The sequence below is a fragment of the Gossypium hirsutum genome, chromosome A06 (genome assembly GCF_007990345.1).
Source record: "Gossypium hirsutum isolate 1008001.06 chromosome A06, Gossypium_hirsutum_v2.1, whole genome shotgun sequence".
In the NCBI taxonomy this organism is placed as follows: Eukaryota; Viridiplantae; Streptophyta; class Magnoliopsida; order Malvales; family Malvaceae; genus Gossypium; species Gossypium hirsutum.
The window spans coordinates 2164933-2184189 of NC_053429.1; positions in this window are offsets into that span (position 1 = coordinate 2164933).

The window sequence follows — 19257 nt, forward strand, 5'->3', positions numbered from 1 at the left end:
CACTTGCATACCAAGAATAGAGGATAGATAACCTTTGGACAAGACATATTCATGGTAATTTCCCCTCAAAAAGAGATCTCTCTTTTCTCTTTCATTTTCATCTTCATCTTGTTTACTAAATTTAAGTTCATTCCATTTTCAAAAATAGATCTTTTATTGAATTTAGCATTAGAAGCACTGATTCCCTTTAAACTCATGTCTACTCAAAAGCATTCAAATCCACTCCACATTTTTCGAGGGACATCTCTAAGCCCATCCCATAATTAAAAATGCACAAACAAACTTACCCAAACAAATAGTGGGTGTAAGGCCCAAATTTTGCTCGGGGCCCAATAAACCAAATAAATAAATACAATACCCAATTACAGCCCAAATATTAAAACCCTAAAAGCCCAATTAGCCCACAACCTTAATTAATTTTCAGTAAAAAGAAAAAGAAAAAAAACCTAGTCACCTCCACTTGCTCCACTTACACCTGCAAAAGCCAAAAGAAGAAAAAACAAAAAAGGGGCAGAAAAGAAGCAAGAAAACAAGGAAATAGATAATAGCAAATCCATGGTATTTCGGCTATAAAGCCTGAAATCCCGGATTCTTTTTGGGTACAAAAACAAGAATATTGTAAAAGGGGAGGGGATTTTTTTTATCAAAAAAAAGAGATTGAAGAAAAAAAAAGTGTAATCTCTCTGAAGATTTTTCTTTAAAAAAAAACAGCAAGCAATACAAAAAAAAAGATAATAACAAAGCCATCAAAAAAAAAAGAAGTGCAAACCGGCTTAAGGTTTTTTTTTTCTTTTTTCTTTTATTATTCGAATCCATCTCTTCTCATTCATGTATTAAAATATATCAAGGTATATATATAAGAAATATATAAAAAAAAAACCTTTTTGAAATTTTCGGCCATCGTGCGAGGTGACCGGTGACGGTGGCCGACGGTGGCGGATGGCGGCGGATGGAGCCGGAGTTTGGTCAGAGGGAGAAGGCCTTGAGAGAGTTTGAGAAAAAGGGGTTAGTTTTTTTTTTATGAAATGGGAAAAATGAGTTTTTTTTTAAGAATTTTGACTTATATAACCCCCATCAAAACGACGTCGTTTTGGCTCTTAACCCATGGTCGACCCGCGACCTGACCCGCTCCAACTTCAGGATCCGCGTGTTTTCATCGGAGGGGCTATTTGTGCGTTTAGCCCCTCCGCTTTTTATTATTTTGCAATTAAATTATTTTTAATTTTTAATTTGGTACCAAAATTTGTCGCAATTTTCAATTTAATCCTAGCTGATGCTGTGCATTTTATAAAGGGGGTTATTGCACTTTAGGCCCTCTGTTGTTTCACGCGCATTTAAATAGGCCCTTTTTCTTTTCTTTTCTTTTTAAATTTGCCCCAAAACTTCGTTTTTAATTCGAATTTAGTCTCTTTTTTAATTTAAGTTGATTTTTATATTATCTTTGCTACTTTAATTTTTAATATTAGTTCCAATAATATTATATATATGCTTTTAAATACACTCTTTTATTTTCTTTTATTATAAATATTATTATTTTATTTTCTTTACGTTATTATTATATCGTATCGTTTTTTTATCATATCATTATTATTTTTCATGTACACATTATTTTCATGATTATTATTGTGTTTATTTTTACTACTATTACTGTATTTATTATTAGTATTAGTATTATAATTACTATTATCATACTTATATGTATATATATTTATATGTAAAGTTATCAATGGTTATTTTAATATTATCATCATCTTAATATTAATATGTACTTATTTTTAACATATATATATGTATGTATATATTTATGAAGTATTATTAATAATTGTTTTGTAACATTATTATTATTATTTCTAATGTGTATGTATTATATATTTTTTTAATACTATATTATGTATATATTATATTATATATTTATTATATTTTTATGTATATATTTTTAATATCACATTATTCATATGTTTTTTTATATATATTATCCCATGTAAATACTTTCAATACTACATTATGCATATATTTTTGTCTCTATTATATGTATACTTTTAATATTCAATACTATTATTATGAATATGTTTTTGGTATACGTATGTATATTTTTTTTTCTTTATTCATATATTATTATCATTATTTTCTATGTTATATTATTATTGTTATTATTATTATTATCATTGTCATTGCCATTTTTGTTGTTCCATGTTTTATTCATTTTCATTTATTCGTTAATTTGCTTATGTCTTCGATCATTTCATTTTCCTCATACATTTGTTTATATTTACATATTACTAGTCTTGCTATTACTTCATCTTTTATAATTACTCATATTATCGTTTTTGACACTGTCGCACCTATTATGTTATTATTCATATTAATATTATAATTTGCTTTTATGTTTTACTATAAATCACGTTATTTTTCTTACTCAATTTATTAAAACAATTCTTTCATAAAAGTAATATTCCGTATTAGGTAATTCGAGATAATCGTACCCTAACTTACTGGGTTTCGATTTTTCTTATTTAACCTAAATAATGGAATATTCCTTTTAATCACAATGTGAGTTTAAAAAAATGTTTATTTTTGGAGATACGAGGTGTGGTGCCCTAACTTACCGGGTATGACATGTTGTTACCTCGAAATAAGATTTTTCGCAAATAAAGGCAATACTCGGTGTTTGATGATTCGAGAATCATACCTTATCGTGCTGGGTTGTGATTTCTCGTTTGCTCAAAAACAATCGAATATTCCTTTAGGTTTTCACCCATGCTTATTAAAAACCTTTCAAAACAAAGGATGTTCGATGATTGGATATTTGAGAATCGTGCCCTATCGTGTTGGGTTGCGCTTTTTCATTTATTTTAAGCAATCGAAGATCCCTTTGAAGTTTCATCCACGTTTTCTAAAAACCCTTTAAAACGAAAGAAGTGTTTGATGTTTGGGCAGTTCGGGGAATAGTGCCCTATCGTGCTGGGTTGCAATCTCCCGTCTGACCGAAATAATCAAATATCTCTCCGGGATTTCACTCGTATTTTCCAAAGTGAGGCAATGATCAATGTTTGGGAATTCGAAGAATCGTGCCCTACTGTGCTGGGTTTCGATTTTTCATTGGACTAAATAGTCGAGCATCATTTCGTGATTTTCGAATTATAAATTTCCGGACATCGAAACAAGAAGATTTTTGACGATTAACTCAGGTTATTCAACTTTTATTAAAAAAAGCCACATTTCAAAAACATTTTTAATTTTAGACATAAAGACAGTATTTAATCGATTTGGTACCAATTTTGGGCGTAGTGAGGGTGCTAATCCTTCCTCATGCGTAACCGACTCCCGAGCCCGTTTTCTAAAATTTTTGTAGACCAAAATTGTTGTTTTAGTAAATCATAAATGTTTTATTAAAATAACCAAATTTTTAGGTGATCCGATCACACCAAAACAAAAGATCGGTGGCGACTCCATGCATTTGTTTTTCAAAAGTCGATTACCCTTTTTTTTTAAATTTTAAAATTTTTAAATCGAGAAATGGTTTCGACAGCTTGGCGACTCCGCTGGGAACATTTGAGAGTCGAGCCATAAAAATCAATTATTTACTGTCTTTTTGACGAAAACTGAAACTTTACATTAAAAATTATGTATATTTTGATTGCATTTGATTGTGTGATTGTTTTAGTACGGGTCTTGTAAAAAACACTGCATTTCATTGCATGACCACTGTGGTCACACCTTCTAAGTGGGAGTAAGAAACTACGCTTTCGTGAGGTTTTCACCTCCGCATGGGCTAGTGGATTGCTTCCGGGGTACATCCGTACCTATGATTTCGTGAGATTTTCATCTCCGCATGGTCATAGGGAAATGTATCCCCCTGAACCGAACTCGATCTATATGAGCCTATAATGGGTGAGGATTGAGGAATCTGCTGGTTCGGGTACCTTATCTCTAGAACTAAACCACATATAATAAACCTTAGGAACCATCCTTGGATGAAGCCGCGTCAAGCCTTAGTACTTACCCGTATATGCGTCATAATTATCGTTTATGTGCTTGCATTCAATCGCTATTATTTGACACTAACCGGTGTTTTGTTTTGTTTTGTCTTTTTTGCATAACATTGCATACTAAAGGAGGCGTTAATCCGTACTCAATTACTAAGTTAGAAAATTTGACATGGAGAATGAATTTCTTAGTAAAGTCGAGGATAATGCGGCCGTTCGTGCATGGTCGGAGAGGCTGCAATTAGAGAGAGGGGATAGCTTGGTAGAAGGGTATGTATCAGAGCTGCAAGATTTCACTCGCGTCAATGTAGTACAGAACGAGCTGCAAGAGTTGAGAGACATTTGGGCTAGTTGAAATGAAGGAATCAAGCAATTGTTTTACCAAAATTATGGTGACGTATCCTACCTGCTAGATATTAGAGTGGATAAGAATTTGTTTCGAGCCTTGGTGCAGTTTTAGAATTCTGCGTACAAGTGTTTCATTTTTGGGGAAGTGAATTTGGTACCTACCATGGAGGAATACACTACTTTGCTCAGGTGTCCCAAAATTCAGGTCCGAAAGACTTATGCTCGGGTTTTTAGTAGTCAGACTTTCGTGAAGAAACTGATGAGCATTTCTGGGATGAGCGAGCCTTGGGTCACTATTCGGATTCAGCAAAAAAGAGATAGCAAATGTATCCCTTGGGAGAATTTGCGAGATTTGATCTTGACACATCCAGATGAAAGAAAGCGGGTTGATATATTTGCCTTAAGCATCTACGGATTAGTGATCTTTCCTAAGGCTTTGAGGCACGTGGACGAGGCGGTCATTGACTTTTTTGATCGCCTTGAAAAGGGAATCACACCGGTGCCGGCAATATTGGCAGAAACGTTCAGATTTTTGAGCTCATGTCGAAAGACAGGCAAGGGGCGATTTATTGATGTGCACAATTATCGATGGCATGGTTCCACGGGCACTTTTGGAAGGTAGACAAAGTTTCCTATCGAGTCTTCTCCGAGGGTTATTTCCCATTGAAAGAAGAAGCAGCTATACAGAGGAGAGAGGATATCTCAGAGGAGAAGTGGATGGACATTCTTAAGAACCTCAAGGAAGACGATATCAAGTGGAGTGCTTATTGGATAGTTCCTGACGAGATCATGTACCGATGTGGTAACTTCGATTGGGTGCCATTGTTAGGAATTTGGGGAGCTACCGGGTATACTCTACTGTTAGCCTTGAGGCAATATAAGTCGAGGCAGTTTGTACCTACGACCTATGGGCTTGCTCAGAGTGAATTCTCATTTAAAGGTGCTCATTATAAGAAGAGAGTTCGGGAGTTATCGGATACTTAGAAGCAAACTTGTTGGATGAAGAGGTTAGCCGTCGGTTTCATAGTAACGCCTGAGTATAGCGAGTGGTTTAGGAAGAGGATTAATGATAATATTCCTAGACCAAGCTTGGAGAATGCTCGACCTATAAGGGAACAATTACAAATCGCCCCACCAGAATTGGAAATTATAAGGCAAGATTTTGAGAAGAAGAGTTCGGAGCTCAGGAAGAAGATCGAACAGTTAGAAGAAGAGAAAATGCATCTAAGGTTAGACGCTGATGCTCAGAGGTCAGAGGCTGAGAAATGGAGAAAAGGAAAAACTAAGGCCAAAGAAGACCTAAACAGCTTGAAGACAGACTACAAGAAGTTACGCCTATCTATGAGGACTGCGGGTTTAGGTAATACTTTTGAACAATGGCGCCACGAAATTCGAGAAGAAAAAGCCAATACCGATCGGTGAGAAAGAAAATTTCGAGAAGCTCAGGCATGAAACGAAGATTTAGAAAAGAGTCTGTCGAAGAGCAGAAATGAGCGAGGTGAACTAAAGGCTAGAGTCGGATCGCGGACAAGAGTTGGCCTCGTTGCTTAGAAAAATTAGGACTTTAAGTGTTAGAGCGAAATTTTATTTGTAATTCGACTTTATGTAAAAGATTTTATTTTCGAGTGAAATTTTCTAAGGGCAATTGAATCAAAATTGATGCCTCCTTTACATTCATGCATTTGCATTACATCATATCATTATGCATTAAAGGCCATAAGAGTTTTCTAATTAATTAATTAAAATTTATTTCAGTAACCTGGAAACTAACGAAAACCAACCAACTACGCACTCTTACGGTACAAGAAAAAAATCAATGGATAAGAGACTCGAGAAATTAGAGCAAATGCAAAAGGACATGCAAGAACAAATGCAGTCTCAGATAGAAGAGCAGCTAGCCAAGATTCAACGAGAGATGAAGGAGAAAATGATGGAGTCCCAGGGAGAAATGATGTCCCAGTTATCCAAATTGCTGTTGGGAGGAATGGATAAGGGAAAGAGCCCCATGGACCAAGTTGAGGAAACGAATGAAGATCTCCAATACCCCCTTGGCTTTACTCCGACGCATGTATCGATGAAGCCCGAGATTAACCTACAAAAACCATCGGTCACAATCATACCCCAGCAAGTTCATGTTGGAGCTTCAATTCCGATAACTTCCAAGCCGGCTTAGGCTCTAACTTTGTCAACAACCCGAACTATCCGCTCATTCCCGACTTGGATGAAGTTGCTGAAGAGGAAAAGGTGAGGATGGATTCGCAAAAATAATTGGAAGAATGTTGTAAATGGCTCGAGGAAAAATTCAAGGCCATAGAGAGCGCGGATCATCATCAAGGGATTGATGCCAAGGATCTAAGTCTGGTCCCAGATTTAGTCCTCCCCCCTAAATTCAAAATGCCTGAATTCGAGAAATACAATGGAACAAGTTGCCTTGAAGCCCACATCACCATGTTCTACAGACGAATGACGGGATATGTTAACAACGACCAGCTACTAATCCACTGCTTTCAAGATAGTCTGGTTGGAGCGGCGTCTAAGTGGTATAATCAACTGAGCCGAGCCAAGATTAACTCATGGAAGGACCTGGCTCAGGCCTTTATGAAGCAATACAATCATGTGACGGACATGACCCCTGATAGAATCAGTCTCCAGAATATGGAAAAAAAAGTCAAATAAAAGCTTCAAACAGTATGCACAAAGGTGGAGAGAGGTGGCCATACAAGTTCAGCCGCCAATTCTAGAAAAGGAGACGACAATGCTCTTTATCAACACATTGAAAGCCTCTTTTATCACCCATATGTTAGGAAGCACCACAAAAAGCTTCTCCGACATAGTGATGATGGGGGAAATGATCGAGAATGCTGTGAGGAGCGGCAAAATAGAGTCGGGAGAGAGTGCAGAAAGTCAACCCCAAGGAAAAGGGACAATGAAGTGAACAACACGAGCACATTCAAAAAGGGGCAGTCCAAGTCAATTACCGTGAATCAACCCAAAATGGTGACTACCAATCAACAAAGCTCTGTAAGACAAAAATCCAATTCAAGGAAGAACACAGAAAGGCCACAATTCACCCCTATACCCATGACATATAGGGAGTTGTACCAGAACCTGTTCAACGCTCATGTAGTATCCCCTTTCTACCTAGAGCCACTGCAGCCCCCGTATCCCAAATGGTATGACACAAACGCCCAATGTGAATACCACGCGGGAATTACCGGGCACTCAATCGAGAATTGCACTGCGTTCAAGAAAGTAGTCGAAAGACTCATTAAGGTGAGGATTGTGAGATTTGATGACCCAACCACGCCCAATGTAGCAGGAAACCCACTCCCCAATCATACCGACCAAGGAGTGAATGAGATAAGTGAAGGCTTGAACAAGAAGACCAAGTATGATGTGGCAGAAGTCAGGACCCCGTTGAGGCGGGTATGGAAGGAGATGGCCAAGAGAAGATTGATTGTGTTGGACTCGAGGGAAGAATCCAAAGAAGAGAGAAATTACTGTGAGTTTCACAACAATGTGGGGCATGAAATCTTAAATTGCGTGGAGTTCAGAGCCCTAGTACAAAACATGATGAACAATAAAGAAATTGAATTCTATGAAGAGACCGAAAACCCCGTAGAGGGAGATATATGTGCATCAGAGGGAGAATCGATGGCACAAAATCAAACGTCTAACTATCCAGTGGTGATCATTTCGAGACCCAAAAATAATGAAGCATGAGTACAAATGCCACCGAGGGTCATAATTCAAATACCTGCAGTTTTCCCTTACAAAGACAGTAAAAAGGTCCCATGGAATTATGATTGCAGTGTGATGATGCCGGGAAAGGAGAGCCCGGTTGACGCTTCAAGAGGGGACCAATGCAGGGGTTCCTATACACGTAGTGGGAGGCGTTACGATACGGCGAATGAGGAGGTGCAACCCACAAAAGAAAAAGCCCAGGTGGTTGAGGAAATGAAGGGAAAAGCAACCAAACCTATTAATGAGCCAGTTAACGAAGAGGAGGCCAAGGAGTTTTTAAAATTCCTAAAGCATAGCGAACACAGCATGGTGGAACAGCTACATAAACAACCAGCCCGTATTTCGGTGTTGGCCTTACTTCTAAGCTCGGAAGTTTATCGTAGCGCGCTAATGAAGGTCTTAAACAAGACATACGTTGCCAATGACATCTCCGTTAACAAGCTCGACTGTTTGGTGAACAACATAAGTGCCGACAATTATATCTTCTTTAATGACGACGAGATACCACCCGGGGGCATGGGGTCGACTAAAGCTCTGCATATCACCACGCGCTGTAAAGGGTACACGCTGCCAGGCGTACTGATTGACAATGGGTCGGCTTTGAACGTCCTACCTTTGACCATGCTGAATAGATTACCTATAGACAGCTCTCACATGAAGGAGTGCCAGAACATCGTAAAAGCATTTGATGGCACGGAGAGAAAGGTGATGGGCAGAATTGAGGTACCTCTTCAGATTGGGCCAAACACATATGAGGTGGATTTCCTCGTAATGGACATCAAGCCCTCATACAATTGCTTGTTGGGAAGGCCCTGGATACATTCGGCTAGGGCAGTGCCTTCCTCGTTGCATCAGAAATTGAAGCTAGTATCGGAAGGGAGATTGATAATGATCAAGGCTGAGGAGGATATTATTGCAACTGTGAGCAATAATGCACCCTATTTGGAGACAGATGGCGAAGCAATCGAATGCTCATTCGATCTTTGGAATTTGTTAATGCGATGTTCATCGCCGAGGGAATCGAAATTCTGGTGCCAAAATTGTCCAAAACCACGAGGATGAGCCTCCAGCTGACGATCAGAAGAGGGGCCCTACCCGGAAGGGGACTTGGGAGACATCTGTAAGGAAGGGTTAAAACGTCAATGCCAAAAGACAAGAGAGACCGCTTCGGTTTAGGATTTAAGCTGGATGCGAAACAAAAGAGAAGGGAGTTGGAAAAGAAGCAAGAAAGAATAAGAGTTCGATTAACGGGGAAGGAAATCAAGTGAGAACCAATGACATTCCCCCATATATCGAAAACATTTGTGTCCGGGGGAATTATTCATCTCGAGAGAGACACACCAATGACAGGAGCTATAGAAGAAAGGCTGGAAAGCTTGGACATCAATGTCATATGCGAAGAGGAGACTGGAAGAGAGAATTTGTCGGGCATTTGCCTCTGCAAGCCTGGAAGTGTTCTGGACAACTGGACTGCGAAAGAGATTCCTATAGCTTTTAGAACGGATTCAGAGTAATGTCCAAAACACACTTATTGCTCTAGGCCTAGGAGTAATAAGAATCTTTTATGAAATAGGCCGATGTTTAAAAATGACATTTCAATAAAATGTACGGTTATTATCATTTTTGAGCAAATGTTATCTAGTCCTTTCAATTCCATTTATAACCATACAAATGATTACTTTCAAATTCTTTTATTCTTGAAACATTTTTCTAAATATTCTTTCATTCGTCATTCATAATCATATCACGTAAATAAATGTTTCGAATTCTTTTGATTCTTTGTATCTGCCTTCGTCCTCATAACAGGTCCCCAGATATTAATGATACGAGTGACTGCTAGTGACTCAGAATTTCTTTTCGAGCAAGATGTGTGTGTGGATGATTCTCAAGATTTTGAAGATGACCAAGGTTGTAACCTATCTCATGATTTGTTGAGGATGGTAGAACAAGACGAAAAACAAATCCTACCTCATAAAGAATCAGTCGAAATTGTGAGTTTAGGAGAAGGACAAGAGGTGAAGATCAGAACATGTATCACCGCGGAGATGAAGCGAGACCTCATTGAATTACTTCAAAAATTCAAAGATGTCTTCGCATAGTCATACCAAGATATGCCCGGGTTGGACACTGATATCGTGGTGTACTGACTCCCCATAAAAGAAGAGTGTAAGCCTGTTCAGCAAAAACTCCGAAGAATGAGGCCCGACGTCTTGCTAAAAATAAAGGAAGAAGTTCAAAAGTAGTTTGATGCTGGATTCCTGAAGGTGGTAAAATACTCAGATTGGTTAGCCAACATCGTCCTGTCCCTAAGAAAGATGTAAAAGTGTGAATGTGTGTGGACTACAGAGATTTGAATAAAGCCAGCCCAAAAGACAATTTCCCACTACCTCATATCGACACCCTAATGGACAACATGGCAGGACACTCACTGTTTTCATTCATAGACGGTTTTTCGGGATATAACCAGATTAAGATGCATCCTGAAGATATGGAGAAAATCACATTTGTAACTATGTAGGGCACGTTCTGCTACAAGGTGATGCCGTTTGGACTGAAGAATGCGGGGGCAACTTATCAAAGAGCCATGGTAACCTTTTTTCACGACATGATGCATAAAGAAATCGAGGTTTATGTTGATAACATGATAGCTAAGTCTCGAATAGAGAATGAGCGCATACAAGTCCTGGGGAAATTGTTCTTGAGGTTGAGGAAGTTTCAGCTAAAACTCAACCCCGCCAAATGTACCTTTAGAGCCAAGTCTGGAAAGTTGCTCGGATTCGTGGTTAGTGAGAAAGGGATCGAGATTGATCCAGACAAAGTTAAAGCCATACAAGAGCTATCCCCGTCGTGCACTCATAAAGAAGTTCGAGGCTTTCTAGGAAGATTAAATTACATTGCTCGGTTCATTTCACAACTGACCGAGAAATGTGACCCTATCTTTCGCCTCCTCAAGAAACATAACCCAGGTGAATAGAATGAAGAATGCCAAAGGGCTTTCGACAAGGTCAAACAGTATTTATCCAACGCCCCGGTGCTGATGTCACCTAACCCCGATAAGCCGTTGATACTATATTTGGCAGTATTCGAGAACTCCATGGGATGCGTATTGGGTCAGCATGACGAGTTGGAGAGGAAAGAAAAAGCTATTTACTATCTCAATAAAAAGTTCACGGAATGTGAAGTAAGGTACCCGCCAATAGAGAAGTTGTGTTGTGCCCTAATTTGGACAACCCGAAGACTGAGGCAGTATATGTTATATTACACCACTTGGCTTATCTCAAAATTGGACCCCTTAAAGTACTTGATGGAGTCAACAGCTTTGAATGGAAGGATGGCCCGATGGCAGATTCTACTTTCTGAATTCGACATACTCTATATAAACCAGAAAGCAGTAAAAGGAAGTGCAATAGCAGATTTTCTGGCCAGTAGAGCCTTGGAAGACTACGAGTCTTTGAACTTTGACTTTCCGAATGAAGACCTAATGTGTGTTGCTACCACTGAAAAAGGTTCCCTAGAAGAACTTCATTGGAAATTAAACTTCGATGGGGCGTCAAATGGCCGTCTTGGTATCCCGAAATAGAAATCATTATCCATTCACTAGTAAATTGGATTTTGATTATACGAATAACATAGCGGAATACGAGGCGTGTATCATGGGAGTCTGTGCAGCTATAGAACGCAAGATTAAAATGCTAGAGGTGTATGGAGATTCTGCGCTAGTGATTTACCAACTCAAGGGAGAATGTGAGACCAAAGACCCCAAGTTAATCGATTATCGGAAGCTGGTCCTGGAATTGGTTAAAGAGTTTGATAACATTACCTTCCACTACCTTCCACGAGACGAAAAACAGATGGCTGATGCTTTGGCTACCTTAGCCTCCATGATCAAGGTAAACAAACAAGAAGATGTCAAACCCATCCGGATGAGCATTTATGAAACTCCGGCCCACTGTTATAATATTGAAGAAGATGAAGAGAGAAATGATCACCCTTGGTATCACGATATATTGCAATACATGAAGAATCGTGAATACCCAGACCAGGCAAGCGAGAATGACAAAAAAACGCTAAGAAGATTGGCCATCGACTATGTCTTAGATGGAGATATCCTATAGAAAAGAAGAAAGGATCAAGTGCTACTAAGATGTGTAGATGCTGTAGAGGCTAAGAAAATCTTGGAAGAAGTCCATGAAGGCGTCTGTGGGACACATGCTAATGGCTTTACAATGGCCATGCAAATTATGAGATTCGGGTACTATTGGTCCACCATGGAAGGAGACTGTGTCAATTACGCTAAGAGATGTCATAAGTGTCAAATCTACGGAGACAAAATTCATATGCCTCCTTCACCGCTGCATGTCATGGTTTCTCCATGGCCATTTTCTATGTGGGGCATGGATGTGATTGGACCAATATCGCCGAAAGCTTCCAATGGCATCGGTTCATCTTCGCGGTTATCGACTACTTTACCAAATAGGTAGAAGCCGATTCGTATGCTAGTGTGACCAAGTCGGCAGTGAGCAAGTTTCTGAAAAAGGAGATTATATGTCGATATGGAATGCCAGAGAGGATTATATCTGACAATGCATTAAACTTGAACAATAGTACGATAGCGGAAGTCTGCAGTCAATTCAAGATCAGACATCACAACTCGTCACCATATCGCCCAAAGATGAATGGGGCAGTGGAAACGGCCAATAAAAACATTAAGAAAATTGTGGGGAAGATGACCGAAACCTACAGAGACTGGCATGAGAAGTTACCATTTGCCCTCTTTGCTTATCGAACGTCAGTCAGAACCTCAACTGGGGCAACCCCTTTCTCTTTGGTCTACAGAATGGAAACGGTGCTGCCAATCGAAGTCGAGATCCCGTCTCTTCGAGTGTTGTCAGAGTTAAAGTTAGAAGAAGCTGAATGGATCCAATCTCGATATGATCAATTGAACGTAAGTGAGGAAAAGAGGTTAAGAGCTATCCGTCATGGTCAGATGTACCAAAAGCGAATGATGCGGGCTTATGACAAAAAGGTTTGCCCTAGAGAATTACACGAGGGAGACCTGGTTTTGAAAAAGATCCTTCTTATACAGAAGGACTTTCGAGGAAAATGGATGCCTAATTGGGAAGGGCCTTACGTGGTGAAGAAAGCTTTCTCTGGAGGAGTATTGATTCTAGCCGAGATGGATGGTAGAAACTTGCCAAATCTTGTAAACTCGGATTCGGTCAAGAAGTATTTCACCTGAAGAAAGGGCGGCTAGAGTGAAAACCTGCAAAGGGCGCTCTGAATTCGCAAAAAAAAAGAGGCAAAGGTGAAAACCCGCAAAGGGCACTTTGGAACTAAAAGGGCCTTTAAGTTGAAAACCCGAAAACGGGCAGCTCAAATTTTGAATATGGGGCATATGACAGTCTTGTCCTCTCGAAATTAACAAGACAGAATAATGTTACACATTGGAGCATTAACAAAAGACGCGGGATCTCCTGAACACACATTTGGTTTGAATGAGCCTTTGAGAAACTAGAATAGTGAAGCTCGTGCTGCGATATCTGGGGCACATTTTCCTCATTTTATTTTGAGCCTTACCAGATTTGTTGTCCTGTTTAATGCATTCACTTCAAGTTTTCCTCAATAAAATTCCATCTTGTCCATTATGATAATCTCTTTCGAGCATTTTTTTTGTTGAAATCACGATTTTTGGACTTATAACATTCACATAAAAGAGGTTACGCATATTACTCTGGAAATTTTCTAAACAGTACAAGGACCTGAAGCAGGGTCACTAGGCAGAATTAACCAGACTCAAAAGCGGGAAACATTGGAGAAAGAATAGTCCAAGTTGTGACTATTTCTTTGAATATTCTATCAAAGATAACGATTAAGCAGGAAGACACGATAGTGCATCGATGATAGAACCCGGATGAACTATTAGCAATGATACCTTAAACATTTAAAAAGAAACCACTCTCATGATATTTATACATTCGTAATCATTCATTTAGTTAGGAGCATTTGGCTCATTCGAGTCATGGCATCTTAATCATTAGGCATGAACTCATATGCATTATACAGGTTAAGTCCTTCAAGGGACAATAAAGATCGATGTGCCTTTATCCCCTAAATAGTAAGGTAACATGCTAAAGCATAGTAGATCTGACCTTCCTTGAAACAGATAACAGATTTGGCGTCTCTGTAGCGGCGGAGAGTAGATCGAAGATGATTTGGCATCTTTGTAGCGGCGGAGAGCAGATCGAAGATAACATATTTGGCATCTCTGTAGCGGCGGAGAGCAGATCGAAGATAACAGATTTGGCGTCTCTGTAGCGGCGGAGAGCAGATCGAAGATAACAGATTTGGCGTTTTTGTAGCGGCGGAGAGCAGATCGAAGATAACAGATTTGGCGTCTCCGTAGCGGCGGAGAGCAGATCGAAGATAACAGATTTGGCATCTCCGTAGCAGCGGAGAGCAGATCGAAGATAACAGATTTGGCGTCTCTGAAGCAGCGGAGAGCAGATCGAAGATAACAGATTTGGCGTCTCTGAAGCAGCGGAGAGCAGATCGAAGATAACAGATTTGGCGTCTCTGTAGCAGCAGAGAGCAGATCGAAAATAACAGATCGGTGTTCCTGAGTTTTCAAGAATCAAGTTGAAGATAGCAAATTTGACACTCCTGAAGACATCAGAATAACCTTAGGGAAGATGAGGAGCAAGATTTTGAGATTTAACCAGACCGGGCAAATTTGGTCCTTTTTATAGTCTTTGCTCCATTCTCGTTACACGACAATGAGCAAAGAGGGGCAGCTGTAAGGCACAAATTTTGCCCGGGGCCCAATAAACCAAATAAATAGATACAATACCCAATTACAGCCCAAATATTAAAACCCTAAAAGCCCAATTAGCCCACAACCTTAACTAATTTTCAGTAAAAAAAAAGAAAAAAAACTTAGCCACCTCCACTTGCTCCACTTACACCTGTAAAAACCAAAAGAAGAAAAAACAAAAAAGGGGCAGAAAAGAAGCAAGAAAACAAGGAAATAGATAATAGCAAATCCATGGTATTTCGGCTATAAAGCCTGAAATCTCGGATTTTTTTTGGGTACAAAAACAAGAATATTGTAAAAGGGGATGGGATTTTTTTTATCAAAAAAAAAAGAGATTGAAGAAAAAAAAAGTGTAATCTCTCTGAAGATTTTTCTTTAAAAAAAACAGCAAGAAATACAAAAAAAAAGATAATAACAAAGCCATCAAAAAAGAAGAAGTGCAAACCGGCTTAAGGTTTTTTCTTTTCTTTTCTTTTTCTTTTTTATTTTATTATTCGAATCCATCTCTTCTCATTCATGTATTAAAATATATCAAGGTATATATATAAGAAATATATATAAAAAAAACTTTTTGAAATTTTCGGCCACCGTGCGCGGTGGCCGGTGGCGGCGGATGGCGGCGGACAGAGCCGAAGTTTGGTCGGAGGGAGAAGGCCTTGAGAGAGTTTGAGAGAAAGGGGTTAGTTTTTTTTTATGAAATGGGAAAAATGAGTTTTTTTTTAGGAATTTTGACTTATATAGCCCCATCAAAACGACGTCGTTTTGGGTTTAAGCCACTAATGCCAAAACGACGTCGTTTTGGCTCTTAACCCATGGCCGACCCGCGACCTAACCCGCTCCAACTTCAGGATCCGCGTGTTTTCATTGGAGGGGCTATTTGCGCGTTTAGCCCCTCCGCTTTTTATTACTTTGCAATTAAATTATTTTTTATTTTTAATTTGGCACCAAAATTTGTCGCAATTTTCAATTTAATCCTAGCTGATGCTGTGCATTTTATAAAGGGAGTTATTGCACTTTAGGCCCTCTGTTATTTCACGCGCATTTAAATAGGCCCTTTTCTTTTCTTTTCTTTTTTTAAATTTGCCCCAAAACTTCGTTTTTAATTCGAATTTAGTCTCTTTTTTTAATTTAAGTTGATTTTTATATTATCTTTGCTACTTTAATTTTTAATATTAGTTCCAATAATATTATATATATGCTTTTAAATACACTCTTTTATTTTCTTTTATTATAAATATTATTATTTTATTTTCTTTACGTTATTATTATATCGTATCGTTTTTTTACCATATCGTTATTATTTTTCATGTACACATTATTTTCATGATTATTGTTGTGTTTATTTTTACTACTATTATTGTATTTATTATTAGTATTAGTATTATAATTACTATTATCATACTTATATGTATATATATTTATATGTAAAGTTATCAATGGTTATTTTAATATTATCATCATCTTAATATTAATATGTACTTATTTTTAACATATATATATGTATGTATATATTTATGAAGTATTATTAATAATTGTTTTGTAACATTATTATTATTATTTCTAATGTGTATGTATTATATATATTTTTAATACTATATTATGTATATATTATATTATATTATATATATATATTTATTATATTTTTATGTATATATTTTTAATATCACATTATTCATATATATTTTTTATATATATTATCCCATGTAAATACTTTCAATACTACATTATGCATATATTTTTGTCTCTATTATATATACACTTTTAATATTCAATACTATTATTATGAATATGTTTTTAGTATACGTATGTATATTTTTTTTTCTTTATTCATAAATTATTATCATTATTTTCTACGTTATATTATTATTATTATTATTATTATTATCATTATCATTTTCATTGTCATTGCCATTTTTGTTGTTCCATGTTTTATTCATTTTCATTTATTCGTTAATTTGCTTATGTCTTCGATCATTTCATTTTCCTCATGCATTTGTTTATATTTACATATTACTAGTCTTGCTATTACTTCATCTTTTATAATTACTCATATTATCGTTTTTGACACTGTCGCACCTATTATGTTATTATTCATATTAATATTATAATTTGCTTTTATGTTTTACTATAAATCACGTTATTTTTCTTACTCAATATATTAAAACAATTCTTTCATAAAAGTAATATTCCGTATTAGGAAATTCGAGATAATCGTACCCTAACTTACTGGGTTTCGATTTTTCTTATTTAACCTAAATAATGGAATATTCTTTTTAATCACAATGTGAGTTTAAAAAATGTTTATTTTTGGAGATACGAGGTGTGGTGCCCTAACTTACCGGGTATGACATGTTGTTACCTCGAAATAAGATTTTTCACAAATAAAGGCAATACTCGGTGTTTGATGATTTGAGAATCATACCTTATCGTGCTGGGTTGTGATTTCTCGTTTGCTCAAAAACAATCGAATATTCCTTTAGGTTTTCACCCATGCTTATTAAAAACCTTTCAAAACAAAGGATGTTCGATGATTGGATATTTGAGAATCGTGCCCTATCGTGTTGGGTTATGCTTTTTCATTTATTCTAAGCAATCGAAGATCCCTTTGAAGTTTCATCCACGTTTTCTAAAAACCCTTTAAAACAAAAGAAGTGTTTGATGTTTGGGCAGTTCGGGGAATAGTGCCCTATCGTGCTGGGTTGCAATCTCCCGTCTGACCGAAATAATCAAATATCTCTCCGGGATTTCACTCGTATTTTCCAAAGTGAGGCAATGATCAATGTTTGGGAATTCGAAGAATCGTGCCCTACTGTGCTGGGTTTCGATTTTTCGTTGGACTAAATAGTCGAGCATCCTTTCGTGATTTTCGAATTATAAATTTCCGGACATCGAAACAAGAAGATTTTTGACGATTAACTCGGGTTATTCAACTTTTATTAAAAAAGCCACATTTCAAAAACATTTTTAATTTTAGACATAAGGACAATATTTAATCGATTTGGTACCAATTTTGGGCGTAGTGAGGGTGCTAATCCTTCCTCATGTGTAACCGACTCCCGAGCCCGTTTTCTAAAATTTTTGTAGACCAAAATTGTTGTTTTAGTAAATCATAAATGTTTTATTAAAATAACCAAAGTTTTAGGTAATCCGATCACACCAAAACAAAAGATTGGTGGCGACTCCATGCATTTGTTTTTCAAAAGTCGATTACCCTTTTTTTTTAAATTTTAAAATTTTTAAATCAAGGAATGGTTTCGACAGTGGGTTAGAAACCACTAGTTGATTATAAGATAAAGATGCACATTCAGGTGAGTTAAGAACATCAAACTCATGGATATGATAAAGATGACATGTTATTCCTCAAGGTAAACTATAAAAATAGTTAATCTTGTTTGCTTCAGATTACATTTCAATCACTTATGTTTGAAATGTTATGTTTTAGTCACTTATATTATCGTTTTGTTACAAAATGGTCACTCTATCGTTAAACTCCGTTACCTCCCTAATGATAGACCTACATGGCAGTCCAAATGGGTTTTAAATACCAACTTGAATATTCAGTTACTGGGATAAAAATAGGTTTTTAATTAAATAAATTTAATTTGGACTGCCACGTAGGACCGTCGTTAAAGGAGGTAACGAAGCTTAACGATAGAGTGACCATTTTGTAACAAAACGATAATGAAAGTGACTAAAACGTAACATTTCAAACATAACTGACTAAAATGTAATCTAAGGCAAACAAGAGTTTACCCATAATTTATAAAAGTATGAGGGTGACATGTTATTTCACAACAATTGATGAAACTTTTACCATTCTATCATAAGGAAAACGTATAATTAACACAATCACTAGTTTAAAATTTAGGAATATATCAATTAACATAAGCTTAGTAACCTATTGTAAACAAAAAATAATTATCACATACACCTTTAATTTTTTTTTCCATTTTGTTCATGAAGTTAAGAAGAATATATATTGTTAGTTTGTAAAAATACTAAGTCATAAATAACATCACAAAAAGAAAGGTCAATTTTTGAATCTACTATTAAGATTTAATGTATGTACCTACCTCCAATTGAGCAAATTGATTGCAATATTTCAGTTTGACTAAATTAATTATGAAAAATTTAATATGATTGTTGGATAGCAGATAATTAAAACAAAATAAAAAAATTATAATTAAAAAAAAGTGAATGAAGATGTTACTAAATATGTAGATTTTTATTAGAAAAGTAGGAAGATATGAGGGAATAATACGTAAATCATCTAGAATGAGTTTGAATTATGCAACAAATATAAATGAAAATCGAAAAAAATTGGACATAAATATTTATGTGGAAAAAGAAAATTTCACTAAAATTGAC